At 40.3% G+C, this 26,939-nt stretch overlaps 2 protein-coding genes across 6 annotated transcripts in view; one reads left to right on the top strand and one right to left on the bottom strand.

Moving 5' to 3' along the window:
- SPATA31F3 (SPATA31 subfamily F member 3) overlaps window positions 1-26,939 on the top strand; it is a 99,496-nt gene that overhangs the window by 33,132 nt on the left and 39,425 nt on the right. The window contains exons 2-3 of one of the 2 annotated variants that reach the window (XM_086683423.1): window positions 7,198-7,272; window positions 7,396-7,456. The gene's annotated coding sequence lies outside the window, so the exon portion shown is untranslated. Of the gene's footprint in view, window positions 1-5,526; window positions 5,664-7,197; window positions 7,457-26,939 lie in introns of those variants that run through there. The other variant, XM_086683421.1, reaches the window with a different exon arrangement.
- Window positions 5,591-26,939, bottom strand: part of LOC147574895 (uncharacterized) — a 224,078-nt gene continuing 202,729 nt past the window's right edge. For all 4 annotated transcript variants that reach the window (XR_015242809.1, XR_015242808.1, XR_015242807.1 and 1 more), the window contains one exon: window positions 5,591-7,309. The gene's annotated coding sequence lies outside the window, so the exon portion shown is untranslated. The remainder of the gene's footprint in view (window positions 7,310-26,939) is intronic.

Raw genomic sequence — 26,939 nt, 5'->3', positions numbered from 1 at the left:
AATGCACCATCCAGGGGCAGCTGGCCTTAGAAATGTTGGAACAATTTTTGTTTATTTTTTATTTTGTTAATTTTTTTTCAGTATATGAAATTTATTGTCAAATTGGTTTTCATACAATACCCAGTGCTCATCCCAAAAGGTGCCCTCCTCAATACCCATCACCCACCCTCCCCTCCCTCCCACCCCCCATCAACACTCAGTTCTCAGTTTTTAAGAGTCTCTTATGCTTTGGCTCTCTCCCACTCTAACCTCTTTTTTTTTTTTCCTTCCCCTCCCCCATGGGTTTCTGTTAAGTTCCTCAGGATCCACATAAGAGTGAAACCATATGGTATCTGTCTTTCTCTGTATGGCTTATTTCACTTAGCATCACACTCTCCAGTTCCATCCACGTTGCTACAAAGGGCCATATTTCATTCTTTCTCATTGCCACGTAGTCCTCCATTGTGTATATAAACCACAATTTCTTTATCCATTCATCAGTTGATGGACATTTAGGCTCTTTCCATAATTTGGCTATTGTTGAGAGTGCTGCTATAAACATTGGGGTACAAGTGCCCCTATGCATCAGCACTCCTGTATCCCTTGGGTAAATTCCTAGTAGTGCTATTGCTGGGTCATAGGGTAGGTCTATTTTTAATTTTTTGAGGAATCTCCACACTGTTTTCCAGAGTGGCTGCACCAATTTGCATTCCCACCAACAGTGCAAGAGGGTTCCCGTTTCTCCACATCCTCTCCAGCATCTATAGTCTCCTGATTTGTTCATTTTGGCCACTCTGACTGGCGTGAGGTGATATCTGAGTGTGCTTTGGGTTTGTATTTCCCTGATGAGGAGCAACGTTGAGCATCTTTTCATGTGCCTGTTGGCCATCCGGATGTCTTCTTGAGAGAAGTGTCTATTCATGTTTTCTGCCCATTTCTTCACTGGGTTTTTTGTTTTCGGGTGTGGAGTTTGGTGAGTTCTTTATAGATTTTGGATACTAGCCCTTTGTCCGATATGTCATTTGCAAATATCTTTTCCCATTCTGTTGGTTTAGTTTAGTTTTTTTAGTTTAGTTGGTTTAGCCTTTTAGTTTTGTTGGTTGTTTCCTTTGCTGTGCAGAAACTTTTTATCTTCATGAGGTCCCAGTAGTTCATGTTTGCTTTTAATTCCCTTGCCTTTGGGGATGTGTCAAGTAAGAAATTGCTACGGCTGAGGTCAGAGAGGTCTTTTCCTGCTTTCTCCTCTAGGGTTTTGATGGTTTCCTGTCTCACATTCAGGTCCTTTATCCATTTTGAGTTTATTTTTGTGAATGGTGTGAGAAAGTGGTCTAGTTTCATCCTCCTGCATGTTGCTGTCCAGTTCTCCCAGCACCATTTGCTAAAGAGACTGTCTTTTTTCCATTGGATATTCTTTCCTGCTTTGTCAAAGATTAGTTGGCCATATGTTTGTGGGTCTAGTTCTGAGGTTTCTATTCTATTCCATTGGTCTCTGTGTCTGTTTTTGTGCCAATACCATGCTGTCTTGATGATTACAGCTTTGTAGTAGAGGCTAAAGTCTGGGATTGTGATGCCTCCTGCTTTGGTCTTCTTCAAAATTACTTTGGCTATTCTGGGGCTTTTGTGGTGGAACAATTTTTTAAAGGTACAACTTAAGTGCCAGATTTGTGATAACACTCTAAAGCAATGGGAAATATATAAGGAAAACTTCTGGTGCTACATCCCCAATGAGAAGGATACATGGGTGTGGGAACCAAGAGATGCAAGCTTATCAATTACTCACAGTGACCCCATGGAGGATTTTGTACTCTGTATACCTGCAGCTCTCAGCTTTGCAAAGTTGGAGGCCCTGATTCCCAAAGAAGGTGTACTCTTGCCAGGGGACACAGCAAGGATCCCACTGAACTATAATCTATGGCTGCCATGAGGACAATTTCAGATTCTTTGTGTCCAGGGACTAGACTGGATTGGCATAGGTAGTTGACCCTGATCATCAGGAAAAGGTAAGTCTGCTTTTATACAGTAGGGACAGGGAGGGAATATGTGTGGAATCTATGTGATGCATTTGGGCATCTCCTGGTATTCCCTTGACCCTTGAATGGACACATGCAGCAACTCCAGCCTGAGAAGGGTGTGATTACCAGACCCTTCAGAAATGAAGGCTTAGGTCACACTACCAGTAAGCCATCAAGACCAGGCAGGGTGACAGATGACAGTGAGGAGAATTTAGAATGGAAAATCCAGAGTATGGGTATCAGTTGTGGGCCTGAGATCAACAGCAGTGATCAGGGCTGTAGTTCATTCCATTAACCTGGCCCTTCTTCACAAAAAAAGACCCCTGGGAATGAAGGAAGAACTGCTCCACAATCGCTTGTAGAGAGGGAGATGTGTGCAACCGTGAGAATGTGCCTTTCTTGTCTCTGACTGTGGGGAGCATAACTGATTGATGCCCCCAGCTGCTATATTGTAAGTACATTACCGCATTTGCTCTGAGGCTATGTTTCCTGTGGTCTGTTTCTAGCCAGTGAGGTGCACAGCAGGGATATTGCACCAGGCCCTTTCCTGTGAGGCAGAGGACGCCTCTGACTGATGACTTTGGCCTGAGGATTCTATGTTAGCTTTGCAGAAACTTTCTGAAAGCTTCATGGCAGTCTAAAGCTCTTCCTGTCCTACTTTACTTCTTTCCCTTTCTCCTTCCTATGGGTCAGACATGTGTCATTGTCTGACAGATCTCATCCTTCTCTAGCTCCCTCCCCATTTTCTTTCAGAGGCACTCTCAACCAATTTCTTGCAAGTCTAATTTGATCTTGATGCTTACTTCTTGGAGGACCTGAATGAACACAGGTAGCTATAAATTTACCCATTGTATAGATGAAGAAACTATACTTCAGAGGGATTAAGTAACCTGCACAAGGTTAAACAGCCACTTAGTGGCAGAGCAATGATATAAATCCAGGATTATCTGGCTTCAAAGCCTGAGTACCTAGATGTCATATTCTTGTTTTTCTGCCTCTGCCCTTTCTGTTTGATTCATTCTCCCTTAGTCTCCTGGAAGGGCTTTTGAATATTCTAGTCTGTCTCTACCTTGCAAAGGCAGGAGGAGTTTTTGACTGCACTTGTACCAGAATGTGAAAGGAATAACAGTTGTACTCCTGGGGTTGGTAGTTCTTGAGGTTAAAGAGTCCCCCTGGGGAAGGAGAAACTCAGAGGATATGGTTGGGGCAGTTTTGTTGAGCTTTCCCTCCGCTGCCTGGAAAGTCTCCTTGGAGAGTTAAATTGTGAAAGTTTAGTTTTATAAGAGAAACCATATGCCTTTATACTCATTATCTTATTAGAACATGTCCCTCCCTCACACAAAATCTTCTAGGATTTAGTAAGGTTTCTTTTTTTATTGAATAAAACACAAAATTTTTAAGGTGAACACTGAAATGAAAACCAAGGGCTGGCTGGACTTTGTGGCTCAGGTACTATGTCTGTGGAATTAATTCACTTTTTCCTGATGAGTTTATTTGTTCTCCTTTCACTGTTTCTCTTCCCAGTTTTTCTTGAACTCACCACATCAATTCCTACCATTCCACTGAGAATGTTCTTGGGAAGGTCCCCAGTGGCCTTCAGGTTATGAAATCCAATATTCACTTTCTCAGTTCCCATATTGCTTGTCCCTAGGCAATGTTAACATAGTTGATCACTCCCTAATCTTACCTTAAAAATGATCTTCATATTCACCTATCTTTGGAGACACCACCTTTCACTGTTTTTCTGCCTATATCATGAACTGCTCCTTGTCATATTTCTTATTATATTAGAGTGCCCTAGGACTCAGGCCTCAGCAAACTACTTTCTATATTGGGCCAGATACTAAATATTTTTTTTGTTTGGGGGCCATATGGTCTCTATTACAACTACTCAAGAAGCCATAGACAGTATAGTAGTTCCCCATTATCTGTGGTTTCAGTTACTCACGGTGTGGTAGCAGATGTTCCTCCTGTTATAACGTCAGAAGGCCAGTAGTAGCTTAACAGTACTTCACAATGCCTATATCATTTACCTCATTTTGTCTTATCATGTAGGTATTTTATCATCTTACATTATCACAAGAAGGATGAATACATACAGTAAGATATTTTGAGAGAGACCACATTCATATACCTTTTATTACAGTATATTGTTAAAATGATTCTTTTTTATTATTAGTTATTTTTGTTGATCTCAGTGTGCCTGATTTTTAATTTTTTTAATGTTTATTTATTTTTGAGAGATAGAGACAGAGCAGGAGCAGGGGAGGGTCAGAGAGAGAAGGGGACACAGAATCTGAAGCAGGATTCAGGCTCTGAGCTGTCAGCACAGAGCCTGATGTGGGACTTGAACTCACAAACTGTGGGATCATAACCTGAGCCAAAGTCAGACACTTAACTGACTGAGCCACCCAGGCACCCCTAGTCCTAGTGTGCCTGATTCTTAAATTAAACTTTATCATAGGTATGTATGTATAGGGAAGTGTGTGTGTGTGTGTGTGTGTGTGTGTGTGTGTGTGTGTGTATACACAGTTCAGTACTGTCCACAGTTTCAGGCATCAGCTGAGGGTCTTGGAACATATCCCTTGAGGATAAGGTAGTGGGGGACGACTCTACATAAGTGAATGTTGAATTGATCATTGTCAAGATTGCTATATTTATTCAGTGCTTATGATGAGCCTTGCATTGCTAAGTAAACAATAATTTGTCAACCTGGTATTTCAGCATAGTTATGCGAACATGACTGGAGCTCAGAGGGAGGAAAAGTTCCCTTCCTGTGTACATAAGGGCAAAGAATTCTGTTTTGAAATGTCTATTTCTCTAGGCCCTATGCCAAATTTTATTTGAAATTCAGGGATTTTGAAAGGCTCAAGTCTCCATCTGAACTCTTTTTTCTTGTTAATGTCAGTATTCAGCCTTTGCTAATGACCTGAGAGTAGGAAGTATGTAGGGGTAAGGAGGAGAAGAGCTTCAGCTGCTGGGGGGAATGTGGGGCAGCTTCTTAGTAGGGTCTAAGAAAGAAAGAGGTTACTTTATTTGTTGAGATGTAGTGATTAAACTCCCAAAGTGCATTTTGAGAGACAGTTGCACACAAGAATAAAGATGACAATTAAAATTAATTACTGTTGTTGTAGATGTTTGCATTTCTATAGCAGTTTGTATTTACTAAGAATTTTGTAATCAGTTATTAACTCTCCCTTACCAGAGCCTTGTGACATGGGCAACATTACTACAGATGTTTGTTTCGTCTTCTGGGAAGAAATATGAGCTTCTTTAGCCAAATACTAGGATTAAGGAATCAAAATCCTTTTTTTTTTTTTTTCAACGTTTATTTATTTTTGGGACAGAGAGAGACAGAGCATGAACAGGGGAGGGGCAGAGAGAGGGAGACATAGAATCGGAAACAGGCTCCAGGCTCTGAGCCATCAGCCCAGAGCCTGACGCGGGGCTCGAACTCATGGACCGCGAGATCGTGACCTGGCTGAAGCCGGACGCTTAACCGACTGCGCCACCCAGGCGCCCCAAGGAATCAAAATCCTTATTGCTGCTCTTTCACTGACTGTGTGATTTTGAGAATCCAAATAATGAGAACTTGAACATTGTCTTACTCTGTAATTTTATTATGAAGAATAACTCATGAAGATGGTTCTGGGGTTTGGTAAATTAAAAAAGGTATATAGTAATATTTACCTCTCAAATTCATTTTCCTCTAGGTTTTATTTTTTTAATTTTTAATTTTTTTAAGTTTATTTATTTATTTTGAGAGAGACAGAGAGAGAGCACGAGCAGGGGGAGGGGCAAGAGAGAAGGGACCCCAAGAAGGCTCTACACTCCGTGTGGAGCCTGACATGGGGCTTGAACTCATGAAATGTGATATCATGAGTTCTCATGATCATGAAATCAAGAGTCGGATGCTTAACCAACTGAGCCACCCAGGTGCCCCATTTTCCTCCAGGTTTAAAAAAAATAAAATTAATAATAGCATTTATGGAGTATTTTTACATATCAAGTACTTAGCCTAGTACCTAGCATATTAATAAACCCTTAATAAAAATTGATAATAAAAATTATCAATACTGTAATAAAACTTATGTAATATATGCATTATTTTTGCTTCCATTTGATTGCAGTCATATTACTGTCTTTGGATGAAGATGCATGCAGATGTACACTCACTTATTCAGCAATATTTGTTGAGTGACTACCATTTATCATGCAGTGTTCCTGGAGCTAGGGATATAGCAGTAAACAAAAAGGAGTTCCTACTCTGATGAAGTTTATATTTTGGCAGGAGGGGGAGGACTCACATTATCGTGGTGGAGAGGCTTATATTCCAGTGGGAGTTAGGCCAAGATAGAGAGGGTAGAAGCATGATTAGGATATATTTAGAAAATATGTGGAGAACTTTTTTCTGATTTTTATATAAAATAGTTTTTATTATAGCAGTAGATTAAGAACAAGCTATTAATTTTTATAAAAAATATGTAAATGCATACTTGTATATTTTATTTTAAAAACAAATATACTGGGGCACTTGGGTGGCTCTGTCACTTAAGGGCCTGACTCTTGATTTTGGCTCACATCATGATCTCATGGTTGGTGACATCAAGCCCTGCATGGGTCTCTGCACTGCTGATAGCATGGAGCCTGCTTGGGATTTTCTCTCTCTGCCCCTTTTGTATTCTTTGGGTAAATACCCAATAATAGAATTATTGAATCATATGGTAATTCTATTCTTAATTTTTTGAGGAACCTCTGTATTGTTTTCTACAGTTTTCTGGCAGTTTGCATCTCCACCAACAGCACACAGGGTTCTTTTTCTCCACATCCTCACCAAACTTATTTATTATGTTTTTTATTTTAGCTATTCTGACAGGTGTGAACTGATATCTCATTGATATGAGATGGTTTTGATTTGCATTTCCTTGATGATGAGTGATACTGAATTTTTTCATGTGTCTGTTGGCCATCTGTATGTCTTTTTTGGAGAAATGTCTACTCATGTCTTCTGCCCGTTATTTAATTGGGTTATTTGGTTTTTGGGTGTAGAATTGTATGAGTTATCTATGTATTTTGGATACTAATCCCTTCTCTTATTCAGTAAGTTGTCTTTTTGTTTTGTTGATTGTTTCCTTTGCTGTGCAGAAGCTTTATATTTTGATGTAGTCCCAATAGTTTATTTTTGCTTTTATTTTCCTTGCTATAGGAGACATATCTAGAAAAAATCTTCAAGCTTTTTTATTACATGAAGCCCACAGGATTCCTGGTTCTTCTTTTAATGGTGAGGCCTCCATGCTCTGCCTTTCTGTTGGAAAACCCTGTAAGGGTAAGAAACAAGAGAACATTACAGGGGAATACTCCCAGAAGATGTCTCTGATCTTGGATTCCTTCTGTTTTACCAAAGGAAAATTCAAACAGGTTAGCCTCTGACATGAAGAGACCCAGGCATAAGTCCACAGCAGCATGTAAGTACACTGAGAAACCTGCATAAAAATAGACCATCTCAGGCACTCAGAACTTAAACTTCAGGCTTGGATTAAGCTCCTAGACACATTAGGGAGACAACCAACAATTATTCTATTTTACATGGAAATGCTAATTTCACTTGCAAAAGAGAAGTACTAAAATAGTATTATGATTATAATAGTAGAAATGTAGGAGTATGAAATTTGTAATGTTATAGACAAATTAAGCATGAAATGCAAATACCACAGTAGAGTGGGCTGGGTATCCAGATTTCAGCTGAAATTCTCTGAAAGGGTTACAATGGCTAGCTAGTCCCACTGATTAAAGGGCCCTAGAGTAGAGTGTTAGGAGAAGGAACAAGTATAAAGAGAGGATATAGACAAAAGGTAAAGTGGCCTTAATGTTTTTGACCTCTTCTTAGCTCTTCTCAGGAGGCTGTTCATAGATTTGAATATTTATAGTTGTGTATTCTCTTACTGGAGTATGGGTACATGAGAGCTAATTTAATAACTATTACTTTTAATATGATGACTGTGAGTGGTAGCTTGAAGACTGTCGTAGTGTTCTTGGGCTTATATACCAAAATATAATAGACTGGCTGGCTTATAAACAACAGAAATTTATCTCTCACAGTTCTGGAGGTTGGAAAGTCCAGGATTGAAGTGCCTGTAGATTCATTGTCTTGTGGGTAAGGGGCATTAAGGAATCTACTACTGAAATCATTGCTTTACTGTATGCTAACTAATTTGGATATAAATTTTAAAAAATAAAAAATAAAGTTAAAGAAAAAAAGATTTAAAAACCAAAAAAAAAAAAAAAAAAAAGGAATTCTTGGCTGCATATTTTTCTGATTCAGCACAGTGAATATATCCTGCCACTCCTGTCTGGCCTGCCAAGTTTCTATGGATAGGTCTGCTGCAAGCCTGATCTGTCTTCCCTTGTAGGTTAGGGACTTTTTTCCCTTGCTGCTTTCATGATTCTCTCCTTTCCTGAGTATTTTGTGAATTTGACTATGATATGCCTTGTTGATGGTCAGTTTTTGTTGAATCTAATGGGGTCCTCTGTGCTTCCTGGGTTTTGATGTCTGTGTCTTTCCCCAGGTTAGGAAAGTTTTCTGCTATGATTTGCTCACATAACCCTTCTACCCCTTTTTCTCTTCCTCTTCTGGGACCCCTGTGATTGTGATGGTGCTCCTTTTTAATGAGTCACTGATTTCTCTGATTCTTAAATTGTGCTCTTTTGCCTTAATCTCCCTCTTTTTTTCTGCTTCATTTTTCTCTATAGATTTGTCCTGTATATAGCTGATTCTCTGTTCTGCCTCATCCATCCTTGCTGCCGTGGCATCCATCCATAATTGAAGCTTAGTTATAGCATTTTTAATTTCATTCTATTTTTTTACTTCTTTTATCTCTGCAGGAAGGGATTCTAATCTATTTTCGACTCCAACTAGTATTCTTATTATTGTGATTCTAAATTCTGGTTCAGACATCTTGCTAGTATCTGTGTTGGTTAAATCCCTGGCTGTCGTTTCTTCGTGTTCTTTCTTTTGGGGTGAATTCCTTTGTTTTGTCATTTTGAAGGGAGAAAAGGAATTAATGAGATAGAAAATTAAAATAAAAAACACTTAAAAATTTAAAATATTAAAATTAAAAAATTAAACACACAAACAAAAAAAATCAGATAAATGATGCTAGATCCTAGGTGTGTTTTGGTCTGGGTGTTGAAAGTGGTTTGGCAGAAGAGAAAAAAAGGGGAAAAAAAGGAAATATTTTGGGAATTTGAAAAAAATGAATACACTGAAGGAGACTAAAATAAAATGGAAGTAATAATTAGAAAAAGTTTACACAAAAACAAAAAATATAGTAAAAAATTAAAGAAAAATATTTTTAATAAAAATTGAAAATAAAAATGAATTTTTTCTTTCTGTATTCAAGAAAAGTGTAAAAGAGAAAAAAAAGAAAGAATATTGAATAGATGGACCTGCTAACAGACTGAAATAGGACTGAAATTACTTTGTTTTCCCCTAGAAGTCAGACTATGTAGCGCTTTGTAGTCCATAAACTAAGTAGGTGGTGAGACTTGTGTTCCTCAAGAGCGAGGTTGGCCCAGTTGGGCAGGGCTCAGTGTAATGACTCCGTTCTCCACTAGATGGCGCTGCTAGCCTACTAGGGTGGATTGTTACAGGGCTCCTAGTTGTGTATACGCATGCGCAGGAGCGGTGAAAATGGCATCACCCAGCTACCCTGGCGCTAGTATTGGAATTCTGTTCTCCCAGATCAGCAGTCGAGCACCGTCCTCTGTCTTCAGCTCTCGTCTGCTCCCTGCTTGTTCACTGTCCGTGACCAGGCCCTAGGCAGTACCTCTCTCCCAAGTTTTGTTTCAGATGTGGCTGTTTTCCCTGGCCCCTTACTTCTGAAGGACTGTGGCTTTGATCCATTCCGCCCCTCTGTGGGAGAGTCTCACTGAGCAATGGCCGAATGAGTAATGGCCGAATGTCAGCTGCATCCAGGAACGCTTGCCGAACCCTGCTGCTGCCGGTGCCCCAAGATTGCGGCCAGGTGCCAGCCCGCCCCAGAAAAAGTTCACGAGATAGTGTAGCAGCAGCTTTTCAGAGATTATGGAAAATCACAACACACATCTGGCACCAGGCTTCACCCTTAATGACCTTGTTCCAGCACCACCAAATGTGGCCGTTTTCTGGGGTCTGCTGGTACCAGGTGGCTTCAACCGTCTCTACCAAATGTCCTTCCAGCAGTGGAACCGCTTTTCCCCGTGTGGCCCGAGAACTTCCCAGGCCCCACTCTCTATTCCTGGGGATTCGCCCTTCCCACCAGAGCACCTCCAGGTATGGAGCTGCGGAGTTGTAGACTTTGCACTCCTCTTGTTTACAGTCTTAATGGAATTTAAACCCTCTCCTTTCTCCCTTTTTAGTTTAGTCCCTGTGGCTGTTTTCAATTTTCCACTTTCTCTCCAGCTGCTTTTGGGAAGGGGTGCTTTTCCCATATTCTCCCCACCCTCCCCCCTCCCAGTCTCCGTCCTCTCTCCGCCTGCAAAAGCGGCTCCCTGCCCGCCCCTGGCTTCTCCCTCCCCAAGTTCAGCTCTCCTGCCGCATATCTGCTGAATTCTGTGGTTCAGGTAGTGCAGATTGTTGTATTAATCCTCCAATCAGTTTTCTAGGTGTGTAGGATGGTTTAGTGTTGGTCTGGCTGTATTTCATGGAAGTGAGCCACACAAAAAGCTTCTATGCTGTTCCCCCATCTTGGCTCCTCGTACTCTATTGGAAATTTTTTGATTATTGATTCAGTCTTCTGGCTGATAATTGCTTTGTTGAAATTTTCTATTTCTTTCTGCTTCACTTTTGATAGGTTATGTTTCTAGGAATTTATCCATTTCTTCTAGATTGTCTAATTTGCTGAAATACATAGTTTTTCATAAAATTCTCTTACAATTGTTTGTATTTCTGTGGTGTTGTTATTTCTCTTTCATTTATGATTTTGTTTACTCGAGTCCTCTCTCTCTCCCTCCCTCCTTCTTTTTATGAGTCTGGCTAGAGGGTTATCAGCTCTGTTGATCTTTTCAAAGAATTAGCTCCTGGTTTCATTGATCTCTTCTATTGTTTTTTGTTTGTTTGCTTCCATATCATTTATTTCTGCTCCATTCTTTATTATTTCCTTCTTTCTGCTGTTTTTGGGATTTGTATATTTTTTTATTTTATTTTTTTAAATGTTTATTCATATTTGAGAGACAGAGCATTAGCAGGAGAGGGGCAGAGAGAGAGGGAGACACAGAATCTGAAGCAGGCTCCAGGCTCTGACCTTTCAGCACAGAGTCCAACATGGGGCTTGAACTTACAAACCTTGAGATCATGATCTGAGCCATAGTTGGACACCCCACTGACTGAGCCACCCAGGCACCCCTGGGATTTGTTTGTTGTTCTTTCTAGCTTCTTTAGGTGGAAGGTTAGGTTGTTTATTTGAGATTTTTCTTGCTTGAAGTAGGCCTGGATTGCTATAAACTTCCCTCCTAGAACTATTTTTGTTGCATCCCAAAGGTTTTGGACCGCTGTGTTTTCCTTTTCATTTCTTCCATGTAATTTTTCATTTCTTCTTTGATTTCTTGGTTAACCCATTCATTGTTTAGTAGCATGTTATTTAATCTCCATCTATTTGTGCTCTTTTCTTACTTTTTCTTGTTGACTTCTAGTTTCATAGCATTGTAGTCAGAAAAGATGCATGGTATGACTTCGATCTTTTTTTGAATTTGTTGAGACTTGTTTTGTGGCCTAACGTGATCTATTCTGGCAAATGTTCAGTGTGCACTTGAAAAGAATGTGTATTCTGCTGCTTTAGGATGGAATATTCCAAATATATGTGTTAAATACATCTGATCCAGTGTGTCATTAAAAGCCACTGTTTCCTTGTTGATTTTGTTTAAATGATCTGTCCATTGATGTAAGTGGGGTGTTAAAGTCCCCTACTATTACTGTATTGCAGGCAATTAGTTCCTTTATGTTTAACTGTTTTGTGTATTTGGGTATCCCCATATTGGGTTCATAAATATTTACAATTGTTATATCTTCTTGTTGGATTGTCCCCTTTATTATTATACAGTGTCCTCCTTTGTCTTTTTTTTTTTTTTTACAGACTTTGTTTTAAGTCTATTTTGTCTGACATAATTACTGCTGTTTTAGCTTTTTTGACATCAGTTTGTATGAGGGATGTTTCTCTTCTCACTTTCAATCTGCAGGTGTCTTTAATTCTAAATGAGTCTCTTGTAAGCATCATATAGATGGGTCTTATGTTTTCATCCACTCTGTCACCCTATGTTTTTTAACTGGAGCATTTATTCCACTTACATTCAAAGTAATTATTGATTGAAATGTATTTCTTGCCATTTTGTTACCTGTTTGGTGGTGGTTTTTGTAATTTTTTTCAGATCCTTTGTTCTCCTTCTGTCTTTCATGGTCTGCTGGTTTTCTTTAGTGATATATTTGGATTCCTTACTCTTTATTATTTGCATGTCTATTACTGTTTTTTTGATTTGTGGTTACCATTCAGTTTATACATAACAAATTCTGCATATAGGTGTCTTTTCTAAGTTGATGGTCACTTAATTTAGAACTTATTCTTTACTTCTCTCTGCTCCATGTTTCAGATTATTTGGTCTATTTTATATCCTCTTATTTTGTGCTTCTCTTGATTAATTTTTTACAAATAATACGTGTTTTTTTTGCTTTTGTGCCTCCTATTTTTATTACTCTTACTTATGGTTTTTGTTTTCCACTCACAGAGTCCTTTTTTTATATTAAAGATGCATTTTATATATTTTTCCAAATTTTTATTTAAATTCTAGTTAGTTAAAAAAAAAAGGTTAGAGTGGGAGAGGGCCAAAGCATAAGAGACTCTTAAAAACAGAACAAACTGAGGGCTGATGGGGGATGGGAGGGAGGGGAGGATGGGTGATGGGCACTGAGGAGGGCACCTGTTGGGATGAGCACTGGGTGTTGTATGGAACCCATTTGACAATAAATTTCATATATTTAAAAATAAAATAAAATAAATGAAAAAAATAAATTCTGGTTAGTTAAATACAGTGAAATACTGGTTTCAGGAGTAGAATTCAGTGATTCATCAATTACATACAACACCCCGTGCTCATTATAACAAGTGCCTTCCTTGATATCCATCACCCATTAGCCCATCCCCCACCCACCTCCCTCCATCAACCCTCAGTTTTTTCCCTATTTTAAAGGTCTCTCTCCTTTCACTCTCAAAGAGTTCCTTTTATTTATTTATTTATTTATTTATTTATTTATTTATTTATTTTTAAATATGAATTTATTGTCAAATTGGTTTCCATACAACACCCAGTGCTCATCCCAACAGGTGCCCTCCTCAGTGCCCATCACCCATCCTACCCTCCCTCCCAACCCCCATCAACACTCAGTTTGTTCTCAGTTTTTAAGAGTCTCTTATGCTTTGGCTCTCTCCCTCTCCAACTTTTTTTTCCTTCCCCCTCCTGCATGGGTTTCTGTTAAGTTTCTCAGGATCCACATAAGAGTGAAAACATATGGTATCTGTCTTTCTCCATTTCCACCAACATTGCTACAAAAAGCCATATTTCATTCTTTCTCATTGCCAAGTAGTATTCCATTGTGTATATAAACCACAATTTCTTTATCCATTCATCAGTTGATGGACATTTAGGCTCTTTCCATAAGTTGGCTATTGTTGAGAGTGCTGCTATAAACATTGGTGTACAAGTGCCCCTATGCATCAGCACTCCTGTATCCCTTGGGTAAATTCCTAGTAGTGCTATTGCTGGGTCATAGGGTAGGTCTATTTTTAATTTTTTGAGGAACCTCCACACTGTTTTCCAGAGTGGCTGCACCAATTTGCATTCCCACCAACAGTGCAAGAGGGTTCCCGTTTCTCCACATCCTCTCCAGCATCTATAGTCTCCTGATTTGTTCATTTTGGCCACTCTGACTGGCGTGAGGTGATATCTGAGTGTGCTTTGGGTTTGTATTTCCCTGATGAGGAGCAACGTTGAGCATCTTTTCATGTGCCTGTTGGCCATCCGGATGTCTTCTTGAGAGAAGTGTCTATTCATGTTTTCTGCTCATTTCTTCACTGGACTATTCGTTTTTTGGGTGTGGAATTTGGTGAGTTCTTTATAGATTCTGGATACTAGCCCTTTGTCCGATATGTCATTTGCAAATATCTTTTCCCATTCCGTCGTTTGCCTTTTAGTTTTGTTGGTTGTTTCCTTTGCAGGGGAGAAGGTTTTACCTTCATGAGGTCCCAGTAGTTCATTTTTGCTTTTAATTCTCTTGCCTTTGGGGATGTGTCAAGTAAGAAATTGCTGCGGCTGAGGTCAGAGAGGTCTTTTCCTGCTTTCTCCTCTAGGGTTTTGATGGTTTCCTGTCTCACATTCAGGTCCTTTATCCATTTTGAGTTTATTTTTGTCAATGGTGTGAGAAAGTGGTCTAGTTTCATCCTCCTGCATGTTGCTGTCCAGTTCTCCCAGCACCATTTGTTAAAGAGACTGTCTTTTTTCCATTGGATATTCTTTCCTGCTTTGTCAAATATTAGTTGGCCATACTTTTGTGGATCTAGTTCTGAGCTTTCTATTCTATTCCATTGGTCTATGTGTCTGTTTTTGTGCCAATACCATGCTGTCTTGATGATTACAGCTTTGTAGTAGAGGCTAAAGTCCGGGATTGTGATGCCTCCTGCTTTGGTCTAATACTTCAAAATTACTTTGGCTATTCAGGACCTTTTGTGGTTCCATACAAATTTTAGGATTGCTTGTTCTAGCTTCGAGAAGAATGCCAGTGCAACTTGATTGGGATTGCATTGAATGTGTAGATAGCTTTGGGTAGTATTTTAACAATACTATTGTTTGGGTAGTATTTTAAAATACAAACATTTTAGAGATGGTGGCGTAGGAGGATGCTGGGCTCACCGCGTCCTGCTGATCACTTAGATTCCACCTACACCTGCCTAAATAACCCAGAAAACCGCCAGAAGACTAGCAGAATGGAGTCTCCGGAGCCAAGCGCAGACGAGAGGCCCACGGAAGAGGGTAGGAAGGGTGGCAAGGCGGTGCGCACTATGCGGACTTGTGGGAGGGAGCCGGGGCGGAGGGCCGGCCCGCTGGCCAAGCAGAGACCCCGAGTCTGGCTTGCAAAAGCAGAGGGGCTGGACGGAGTGTGTTCCGACAGCAAGCGGGACTTAACATCTGGAAGGGTATAAGTTAACAGTTCTGCTCAGAGAGTGGAAAAGCTGGAAGACAACGGAGGGAGAGTTGCTGAGCCCCCGGATGACAGAGCTCAGTTTGGCGGGGAATAAAGGCTCTCACCAGCGCCATCTCCCTTGCCCATTCCCCAGCCAAAATCCCAAAGGGAACCAGTCCCTACCAGGGAACTTGCTGGCACCGCGCAAACACCCAACACTGTGCTTCTGCGGACCCACAGCTCCTGTGGCGGGCCTGACTCCCTCCTGCTGTCACACGACCCCTCCCAAAGCGGATCACCGATGGAGAAGCGAGCTGAGCCTTCCCCTCCCGCCCCCGTGCACCTTGCCCTTCTATCCCAGCTAATACCCCAGATCCCCAGCACCACAAGCCTGGCAGTGTGCAAGTAGCCCAGATGGGCCACGCCACCCCACAGTGAATGCCGCCCCTAGGAGAGGGAAAAAGAAGGCACACACCAATCTGTGGCCCCAGCGGTGGGGTGGGGGCAGACATCAGGTCTGACGGCGACCCCACCCACCAATGCGAGTTATTCAAGACAGCACAGGGGAAGTGCCCTGCAGTTCTGCACCACTCCAGGAACTATCCAAAATGACTAAATGGAAGAATTCCCCTCAAAAGAATCTCCAGGATAACAACAGCTAACGAACTTATCAAAAAGGATTTAAACAATATAACAAAGTGAATTTAGAATAATAGTCATAAAATTAATCGCTGGGCTTGAAAACAGTATAGAGGACAGCAGAGAATCTATTGCTACAGAGATCAAGGGACTAAGGAATAGTCAGGAGGAGCTAAAAAATGCGATAAACGAGCTGCAAAATAAATTGGAAACGACCACGGCGCAGATTGAAGAGGAAGAGGAGAGAATAGGTGAACTAGAAGATAAAATTATGGAAAAAGAAGAAGCTCAGAAAAAGATAAAAAAATCCAGGGGATGAGGGGAAAATTAGAGAACTTAGTGATGCATTAAAGAGAAATAATATACGCATAATTGGTATCCCAGAGGAGGAAGAGAGAGGGAAAGGTGCTGAAGGTGTACTTGAAGAAATAATAGCTGAGAACTTCCCTGAACTGGGGAAGGAAAAAGGCATTGAAATCCAAGAGGCACAGAGAACTCCCTTCAGATGTAACTTGAATCGATCTTCTGCACAACATATCATAGTGAAACTGGCAAAATACAAGGATAAAGAGAAAATTCTGAAAGCAGCTAGGGAGAAACTTGCTCTAACATAAAAAGGGAGACCTAGAAGACTCGTGACCAATCTCTCTTCTGAAACTTGGCAGGCCAGAAAGGAATGGCAGGAAATCTTCAATATGAGGAACAGAAAAATATGCAGCTGAGAGTCTTTTATCCAGCATGTCTGTCATTAAGAATACAAGGAGAGATAAGGGTCTTCCCAAACAAAAACTGAAGGAATTCGTCACCACTAAACCAGCCCTACAAGAGATCCTAAGGGGGATCCTGTGAGACAAAGTACCAGAGACATCACTACAAGTATAAAACATACAGACATCACAATGACTCTAAGCCCATATCTTTCAGTAGTAACACTGAATGTAAATGGACTAAATGTGCCAACTAAAAGACATAGGGTATCAGAATGGATTAAAAAAAAAAAAAAACAAGACCCATCTATTTGCTGTCTACAAGAGACTCATTTTGGACCTGAGGACACCTTCAGATTGAGAGTGAGGGGATGGAGAACTATTTCTCATGCCAATGGAAGTCAAAAGAAAGCTGGAGTAGCCATACTTATATCAGGCAAACTAGACTTTAAATTAAAGGGTGTAACAAGAGATGAAGAAAGGCATTATATAATAATTACAGGGTCTATCCATCAGGAAGAGCTAACAATTATAAATGTCTATGCGCCGAATATGGAAACCCCAAATATGTAAAACAATCACAAATATAAGTAACCTTATTGGTAAGAATGTGGTAATTGCAGGGGACTTTAACACTCCACTTACAGAAATGGATAGATCATCTAGACACACGGTCAATAAAGAAACAAGGGCCCTGAATGATACACTGGTCAGATGGACTTGACAGATATATTTAGAACTCTGCACCCCAAAGCAACAGAATATACTTTCTTTTCGAGTGCACATGGAACATTCTCCAAGATAGATCACATACTGGGTCACAAAACAGCCCATCATAAGTATACAAGAATTGAGATCATACCATGCATACTTTCAGACCACAATGCTATGAAGCTTGAAATCAACCACAGGAAAAAGTCTGGAAAACCTCCAAAGGCATGGACGTTAAAGAACACCCTACTAAAGACTGAGTGGGTCAACCACGCAATTAGAGAAGAAACTAAACAATATATGGAAACAAACGAAAATGAAAATACAACAATCCAAACGCTTTGGGACGCAGCAAAGGCAGTCCTGAGAGGAAAATACATTGCAATCCAGGCCTATCTCAAGAAACAAGAAAAATCCCAAATACAAAATCTAACAGCACACCTAAAGGAAATAGAAGCAGAAGAGCAAAGACACCCCAAACCCAGCAGAAGAAGAGAAATAATAAAGATCAGAGCAGAAATAAACAATATAGAATCTAAAAAAACTGTAGAGCAGATCAACGAAACCAAGAGTTGGTTTTTTGAAAAAATAAACAAAATTGACACACCTCTAGCCAGGCTTCTCAAAAAGAACAGGGAGATGACCCAAGTAGATAAAATCGTGAATGAAAATGGAATTATTACAACCAATCCCTCAGAGATACAAGCAATTATCATTGAATACTTTGAAAAATTATATGCCAACCAACTGGACAACCTGGATTATGGACAAATTCCTAAACACCCACACACTTCCAAAACTCAATCAGGAGGAAATAGAAAGCTTGAACAGACCCATACCAGCGAAGAAATTGAATCCGTTATCAAAAATCTCCCAACAAATAAGAGTCCAGGACCAGATGGCTTCGCAGGGGAGTTCTACCAGACGTTTAAAGCAGAGATAATACCTATCTTTCTCAAGCTGTTCCAAGAAATAGAAAGGGAAGGAAAACTTCCAGACTCGTTCTATGAAGCCAGCATTACTTTGATTCCTAAACCAGACAGAGACCCAGCAAAAAAAGAGAACTACAGGCCAATATCCCTGATGAATATGGATGCAAAAATTCTTAATAAGATACAACCAAATCGAATTCAACGGCATATAATAAGAATTATTCACCATGATCAAGTGGGATTCATTCCTGGGATGCAGGGCTGGTTCAACATTCGCAAATCAATCAACATGATACATCACATTAATAAAAGAAAAGATAAGAACCTTATGATCCTGTCAATCGATGCAGAAAGGCATTTGACAAAACCCCAAATTCACTTTTGCTTTTTTTTTTTTTTTCCAACGTTTATTTATTTTTGCGACAGAGAGAGAGCATGAACGGGGGAGGGGCAGAGAGAGAGGGAGACACAGAATCGGAAACAGGCTCCAGGTTCTGAGCCGTCAGCCCAGAGCCCGACGCGGGGCTCGAACTCCCGGACCGCGAGATCGTGACCTGGCTGAAGTCGGACGCTTAACCGACTGTGCCACCCAGGCGCCCCTCACTTTTGCTTTTAATTCCCTTGCCTTTGGGGATGTGTCGAGTAAGAGATTGCTACAGCTGAGGTCAGAGAGGTCTTTTCCTGCTTTCTCCTCTAGGGTTTTGATGGTTTCCTGTCTCACATTCAGGTCTTTTATCCATTTTGAGTTTATTTTTGGGAAGGGTGTGAGAAAGTGGTCTAGTTTCAACCTTCTGCATGTTGCTGCCCAGTTCTCCCAGCACCATTTGTTAAAGAGACTGTCTTTTTTCCATTGGATGTTCTTTCCTGCTTTGTCAAAGATGAGTGGGCCATACGTTTGTGGGTCTAGTTCTGGGGTTTCTATTCTATTCCATTGGTCTATGTGTCTGTTTTTGTGCCAATACCATGCTGTCTTGATGATTACAGCTTTGTAGTAGAGGCTAAAGTCTGGGATTGTGATGCCTCCTGCTTTGGTCTTCTTCTTCAAAATTACTTTGGCTATTCAGGGCCTTTTGTGGTTCCATATGAATTTTAGGATTGCTTGTTCTAGTTTTGAGAAGAATGCTGATGCAATTTTGATTGGGATTGCATTGAATGTGTAGATAGCTTTGGGTAGTATTGACATTTTGACAATATTTATTCTTCCAATCCATGAGCAGGGAATGTCTTTCCATTTCTTTATATCTTCTTCAATTACCTTCATAGCTTTCTATAGTTTTCAGCATACAGATCTTTTACATCTTTGGTTAGATTTATCCCTAGGTATTTTATGCTTCTTGATGCAATTGTGAATGGGATCAGTTTCTTTATTTGTCTTTCTGTTGCTTCATTTGTCTTAGTGTATAAGAATGCAACTGATTTCTGTACATTGATTTTGTATCCTGCAACTTTGCTGAATTCATGTATCAGTTCTAGCAGACTTTTGGTGGAGTCTATTGGATTTTCCATGTATAATATCATGTCATCTGCAAAAAGTGAAAGCTTGACTTCATCTTTGCCAATTTGGATGCCTTTGATTTCCTTTTGTTGTTTGATTGCAGATGCTAGAACTTCCAAAACTATGGTAAACAACAGCGGTGAGAGTGGGCATCCCTGTCGTGTTCCTGATCTCAGGGAGAAAGCTCTCAGTTTTTCCCCATTGAGGATGATGTTAGCTGTGGGCTTTTCATAAATGGCATTTATGATCTTTAAGTATGTTCCTTCTATCCCGACTTTCTCAAGGGTTTTTATTAAGAAGGGTGCTGGATTTTATCAAAGGCCGTTTCTGCATCGATTGACAGGATCATATCGTTCTTCTCTTTTTTTTTTATTAATGTGATGTATCACATTGATTGATTTGCGAATGTTGAACCAGCCCTGCATCCTAGGAATGAATCCCACTTGATCATGGTGAGTAATTCTTTTTATATGCTGTTGAATTCGATTTGCTAGTATCTTATTGAGAATTTTTGCATCCATATTCATCAGGGATATTGGCCTATAGTTCTCTTTTTTTGCTGGGTCTCTGTCCGGTTTAGGAATCAAAGTAATACTGGCTTCATAGAATAAGTCTGGAAGTTTTCCTTCCCTTTCTATTTCTTGGAACAGCTTGAGAAAGATAGGTATTATCTTTGCTTTAAACGTCTGGTAGAACTCCCCTGGGAAGCCATCTGGTCCTGGACTCTTATTTGTTGGGAGATTTTTGATAACCGATTCAATTTCTTCACTGGAATGGGTCTGTTCAAGCTTTCTATTTCCTCCTGATTGAGTTTTGGAAGTGTGTGGGTGTTTAGGAATTTGTCCATTTCTTCCAGGTTGTCCAATTTGTTGGTATATAATTTTTCATAGTATTCCCTGATAATGGTTTGTATCTCTGAGGGATTGGTTGTAATAATTCCATTTTCATTCATGATTTTATCTATTTGGGTCATCTCCCTGTTCTTTTTGAGAAGCCTGGCTAGAGGTGTGTCAATTTTGTTTATTTTTTCAAAAAACCAACTCTTGGTTTCGTTGATCTGCTCTACAGTTTTTTTAGATTCTATATTGTTTATTTCTGCTCTGATCTTTATTATTTCTCTTCTTCTGCTGGGTTTGGGGTGTCTTTGCTCTTCTGCTTCTAGTTCCTTTAGGTGTGCTGTTAGATTTTGTATTTGGGATTTTTCTTGTTTCTTGAGATAGGCCTGGATTGCAATGTATTTTCCTCTCAGGACTGCCTTTGCTGCGTCCCAAAGCGTTTGGATTGTTGTATTTTCATTTTCGTTTGTTTCCATATATTTTTTAATTTCTTCTCTAATTGCCTGGTTGACCCACTCAGTGTTTAGTAGGGTGTCCTTTAACGTCCATGCTTTTGGAGGTTTTCCAGACTTTTTCCTGTGGTTGATTTCAAGCTTCATGGCATTGTGGTCTGAAAGTATGCATGGTATGATCTCAATTCTTGTATACTTATGAAGGGCTGTTTTGTGACCCAGTATGTGATCTATCTTGGAGAATGTTCCATGTGCACTCGTGAAGAAAGTATATTTGTTGCTTTGGGATGCAGAGTTCTAAATATATCTGTCAAGTCCATCTGATCCAATGGATCATTCAGGGCCCTTGTTTCTTTATTGACTGTGTGTCTAGATGATCTATCCATTTCTGTAAGTGGAGTGTTAAAGTCCCCTGCAATTACCACATTCTTATCAATAAGGTTGCTTATGTTTGTGATTAATTGTTTTATGTATTTGGGGGCTCCCGTATTTGGCGCATAGACATTTATAATTGTTAGCTCTTCCTGATGGATAGACCCTGTTAATTATTAATAACGCCCTTCTTCATCTCTTGTTACAGCCTCTAATTTAAAGTCTAGTGTGTCTGATATAAGTATGGCTACTCCAGCTTTCTTCTGACTTCCAGGGGCATGACAGATAATTCTCCACCCCCTCACTTTCAATCTGAAGGTGTCCTCAGGTCCAAAATGAGTCTCTTGTAGACAGAAAATAGATGGGCCTTGTTTTTTATCCATTCTGATACCCTATGTCTTTTGGTTGGCGCATTTAGTCCATTTACATTCAGTGTTACTATTGAAAGATATGGGCTTAGAGTCATTGTGATGTCTGTAGGTTTCATGCTTGTAGTGATGTCTCTGGTACTTTGTGGTCCTTGCAACATTTCACAGAATCCCCCTTAGGATCTCCTGTAGGGCTGGTTTAGTGGTGATGAATTCCTTCAGTTTTTGTTTGTTTGGGAAAACCTTTATCTCTCTTTCTATTCTGAACTACAGACATGCTGGATAAAGGATTCTCAGCTGCATATTTTTTCTGTTCCTCACATTGAAGATTTCCTGCCATTCCTTTCTGGCCTGCCAAGTTTCAGTAGATAGGTCTGCCACTAGTCTTATGGGTCTGCCTTTGTAAGTTAGAGCGTGTTTATCCCTAGCTGCTTTCAGAATTTTCTCTTTATCCTTGTATTTTTCCAGTTTCACTATGATATGTCGTGCAGAAGATCGATTCAAGTTATGTCTGAAGGGAGTTCTCTGTGCCTCTTGGATTTCAATGCCTTTTTCCTTCCCCAGATCAGGGAAGTTCTCAGCTATGATTTGTTCAAGTATACCTTCAGCCCCTTTCTCTCTCTTCTTCTTCTTCTGGAATTCCTATGATACGGATATTGTTCTGTTTCATTGCATCACTTAGTTCTCTAATTCTCCCCTCATACTCCTGGATTTTTTTTTATCTCTCTTTTTCTCAGCTTCCTGTTTTTCCATAATTTTATCTTCTAATTCACCTGTTCTCTCCTCTGCCTCTTCAGTCCGAGCTGTGGTCGCCTCCATTTTATTTTGCACCCCATTTATAGCATTTTTTAGCTCCTCATGACTGTTTCTTAGTCCCTTGATCTCTGTAGCAATAGATTCTCTGCTGTCCTCTATACTATTTTCAAGCCCAGCGATTATTTTTATGACTATTATTTTAAATTCATGTTCTGTTATATTGCTTAAATCGTTTTTGATCAATTCATTAGCTCTTGCTACTTCCTGGAGTTTCTTTTGAGGAGAATTCTTCCATTTTGTCATTTTGGATAGTCCCTGGAGTGGCGGAACTGCAGGGCACGTCCCCTGTGCTGTCTGGAGTAACTTGTGTTGGTGGGCGGGGCCACAGTCAGACCTGATGTCTGTCCCCAGCCCACTGCTGGGGCCACAGTCAGACTGGTGTGTACCTTATCTTCCCCTCTCCCAGGGGCAGGGCTCACTGTGGAGTGGTGTGGCCCCTGTCTGGGATACTTGCACACTGCCAGGCTTGTGGTGCTGCTTCGATGGGATCTGGCATATTAGCCAGGGTGGGTCCGCAAGGTGCACAGGGACACGAGATGCAGGCTTAGTTCACTTTGCCCTCGGTGGTCCCCTGTGGGAGGGGCCCTGCAGCACCTGGAGGAAGATCTGTCAGAGGGATGGATCCATACAAGCACAGTGTTGGGTGTTTGCGTGGTGCAAGCAAGTTCAGTGACGGGAACTGGTTCCCTTTGGAATTTCGGCTGGGGGATGGGAGAGGGAGATGGCGCTTGCCAGCACCTTTGTTCCCTTGCCGAGCTGAGCTCTGTCTTCTGGGGCTCAACAACTCTCCCTCCCGGTGTCCTCTCGCCCTCCCGCTCTCCGAGCAGAGCTATTGCCTTTTAACATTCCAGATGTTAAGTCCCACTGGCTGTCAGAACTCACGGAGTCCGGCCCCTCCGCTTTTGCAAGCCAGACTTGGGGGCTCTGCCTTGCCGGGCAAGCTGCCCCTCCACCGCCCCGGCTCCCTCCCGCCAGTCCGTGTAGCGCACACCGCCTCTCCGCCCTTTCTACCCTCTTCTGTGGGCCTCTTGTCTACACATGTCTCCGGAGAGTCCATTCTGCTAGTCTTCCGTCGGTTTTCTGGGTTATTTAGGCAGATGTGGGTGGGATCTAAGTGATCAGCAGGATGAGGTGAGCCCAGCGTCCTCCTACGCTGCCATCTTCCTCGAGAACCTCTCGTGAATATTTCTTTCAATGTACTATTGGATTCAATTTGCTAATCTCTTGTTTAATAACGTATCTGTAAAGAGATAGTAGGCAAAATCTAAAAGGAATTTATCAAGCTCAGTATCCCAAAAATAAATAATACAGGTAAGAAGTGCACAGAAGCATGAACAGACATTTTCCATGGAAGACATCCAGATGGCCAACAGACACATGAAAAGATGCTCAGTGTCACTCATCATCAGGGAAATACAAATCAAAACCACAATGAGATACCACCTCACAGCTGTCAGAATGGCTAAAATTAACAATACAGGAAACAACAGATGTTGGCAAGGATGCACAGAAAGGGGAACCCTCTTACATTGTTGGTGGGAATGCAAACTGATGCAGCTACTCTGGAAAATCAGAGTGGAGGTTCCTCAAAAAGTTAAAAATAGAACTACCCTACGACGCAGCAATTCCACTGATAGGTATTTTCCAAAGGATACAACAGTACTGATTTGAAGGGGCACATACACCCATCATTATCAACCTTAGCCGAACTATGGAAAGGGCCCAAATGTTCACTGACTGATGAATGGATAAAGATGTTGTATTTTTACACAATGGAGTTTTAGCCATAAAAAAGAATGGAATTTTGCCATATATAATGACATGGATTGAGCTGGAGTGTATTATGCTAAGTGAAATAAGTCAGAGAAAGACAAATACCATATGATTTCACATATGTGGAATTTAAGATACAAAACAGATGAACATGGAAGAAAAAAAGAGATGGAAGCAAACCATAAAAGACTCTTAACTATAGAGAACAAACTGAGGGTTGATGGTGGAAGGTGTGTGAGCGGTGAGCTAAATGGGTGATGGGTATAAAGGAGGGCACTTTTTTTTTTTTTAATTTTTTTTTCAATGTTTGTTTATTTTTGGGACAGAGAGACAGATCATGAACGGGGGAGGGGCAGAGAGAGAGGGAGACACAGAATCGGAAACAGGCTCCAGGCTCTGAGCTCTCAGCCCAGAGCCTGACGCGGGGCTCGAACTCACGGACCGCGAGATCGTGACCTGGCTGAAGTCGGACGCTTAACCGACTGCGCCACCCAGGCGCCCCGGAGGGCACTTGTTTTGATGAGCACTACGTGTTATATGTAAGTGATGAATCACTAAATTCTACACCTGAAACCCAATTTCACCATATATGTTAACTAACGTTTATTTATTTATTTTTTAAAATTTTCTTTTAACGTTTATTTATTTTCGAGACAGAGAGAAACAGAGCATGAACAGGGGAGGGTCAGAGAGAGAGGGAGACACAGAATCTGAAACAGGCTCCAGGCTCTGAGCTGTCAGCACAAAGCCCAATGTGGGGCTCGAACTCACAGACCGCGAAATCATGACCTGAGCCGAAGTCGGCCGCTTAACCGACTGAGCCACCCAGGCGCTCCAACTAACTAAAGTTTAAATAAAACTTGAAATCCAATGAAGATGAACTAGAAACATTTTTATATGAAAGAAAACTAAGGGAATTTGTTGCCAGCAGACCTGCTCTTAAAGAAATGCTGAAAGAAGCTCCTAAAGAACTGAAAGGACATGATCCCAGGAAGAAACTTTGAACTTCATGTATTAATCAAGAATAACAGAAAGAGTATATATCAGGGTAAATAGGCTACTTTTCAATTTCTATCAAAATATGTAAGAATGTTGAAAGCAACAATTATAACATTGTATTTATATGTGATACATAAGACAGCTTTTATAAAGGGAGAGGATAAGGGACCTTTGTGGTTGTTAAGGCTTCTACGTTTCACTTGAAGTGATAAAATATTAAATTGAAATAGGCCGTGAGTACTAGGTATGTGTATTATCGTCACTGGAGCAACCACTAAAAAATAATGCAAAGCTATATAGCTAAAAACCCAATAAATATATAGATAAATTAAAACAGAATACTAATACATATGCAAAAATTCCAAAAGAGGCTAGGCCAGAGGAAAAAAGGACTAAAAAAATATAGAAGACAAACAGAAAAATAATATAGTAGTACACCTAAATCCAACCATTTCAGTTATCGTAGTAAATGTGAATCGTCTGTGAATGCAAATTAAAACACAGAAATTCTCAGATTGAATTTTAAAAAGACCAAGCTATAGAACTATATGCTGCTTTCAAGAAACCTACTTTAAATATAACTATTCATATATGGAGTCACACACACACACACACACACACACACACACACAAGTTGAAAAACATATACAATGGAAACACTAACCAGAAAAAAAGCCAGATAGTTCTTTAATATCAGAAAAGTAGACCTCAGAATGAGGAAAATTAGTAGCAGTAAAGAGGAAAATTATATAGTGATTGATGGGTCAATTACCAAAGAAGATGTAACAATTTTAAATGTATATGCAGCTAACAACAGAGCTCCAGAATACATGAGGCAAAAACTGATAGAACTGAAGAGACAAATGCACGTGTATAGCTGGAGACATCAGCACTCCTCTCTGTAATAGGGAGACAGAAAGTTAGCAAGGATACAGAAGACATCAACAATGCTATCAAACAATCTGACCACACAGACATTTATTTTTTTATTTAAATTCCATTTAACATACAGTATTAGTTTCAGGTGAACAATATAGTGATTCAACACTTCCATACAACACCCAGTGCTCATCACAGTTTGCCATTTTGGTTTGCCTCTCTTTTTTTCCCTTTTGCCCATTTGTTTAATTCCACACATGAGTGAAATCACTGGTATTTGTCTTTCTCTGACTGACTTAGTGTAGGAAAATACTCTCTAGCTCCATCGATGTCATTGCAAATTGGCAAGATTTCATTCTTTTTATGACTAATATTCCAGTGTGAGTGTGTGTGTGTGTGTGTGTGTGTGTGTGTGTGTGTGTGTGTGTTTGTATTTGGGTAAATAGTAGTACAATTGCTGGGTTGTAAGGTAGTTCTATTTTTAACTTTTTGAGGAAACTCCATACTGTTTTCCAGAGGGGCTACACTAGTTTGTATTTCCATCAACACTGCAAGAGGGTTCTCCTTTCTCCACATCCTCACCAACATTTGTTTCTTATGTTGTTGATTTTAGCCATTCTGACAGGTGTGAGGTGATATTTCATCATGGTTTTGATTTGTATTTCCCTGATAATGAGTGATGTTGAGCATCTTTGCATGTGTCTATTGACCATCTGTATATCTTCCTTGTAAAAATATCTATTCATATGTTCTGCCCACTTTTTA

The sequence above is a fragment of the Puma concolor genome, chromosome D4 (genome assembly GCF_028749965.1).
Source record: "Puma concolor isolate L17-30 chromosome D4, mPumCon1.1.hap2, whole genome shotgun sequence".
NCBI lineage: Eukaryota > Metazoa > Chordata > Mammalia > Carnivora > Felidae > Puma > Puma concolor.
The sequence above is the reverse complement of the archived record's forward strand: the minus strand, read 5'-3'. Positions and strand labels throughout refer to the sequence as shown.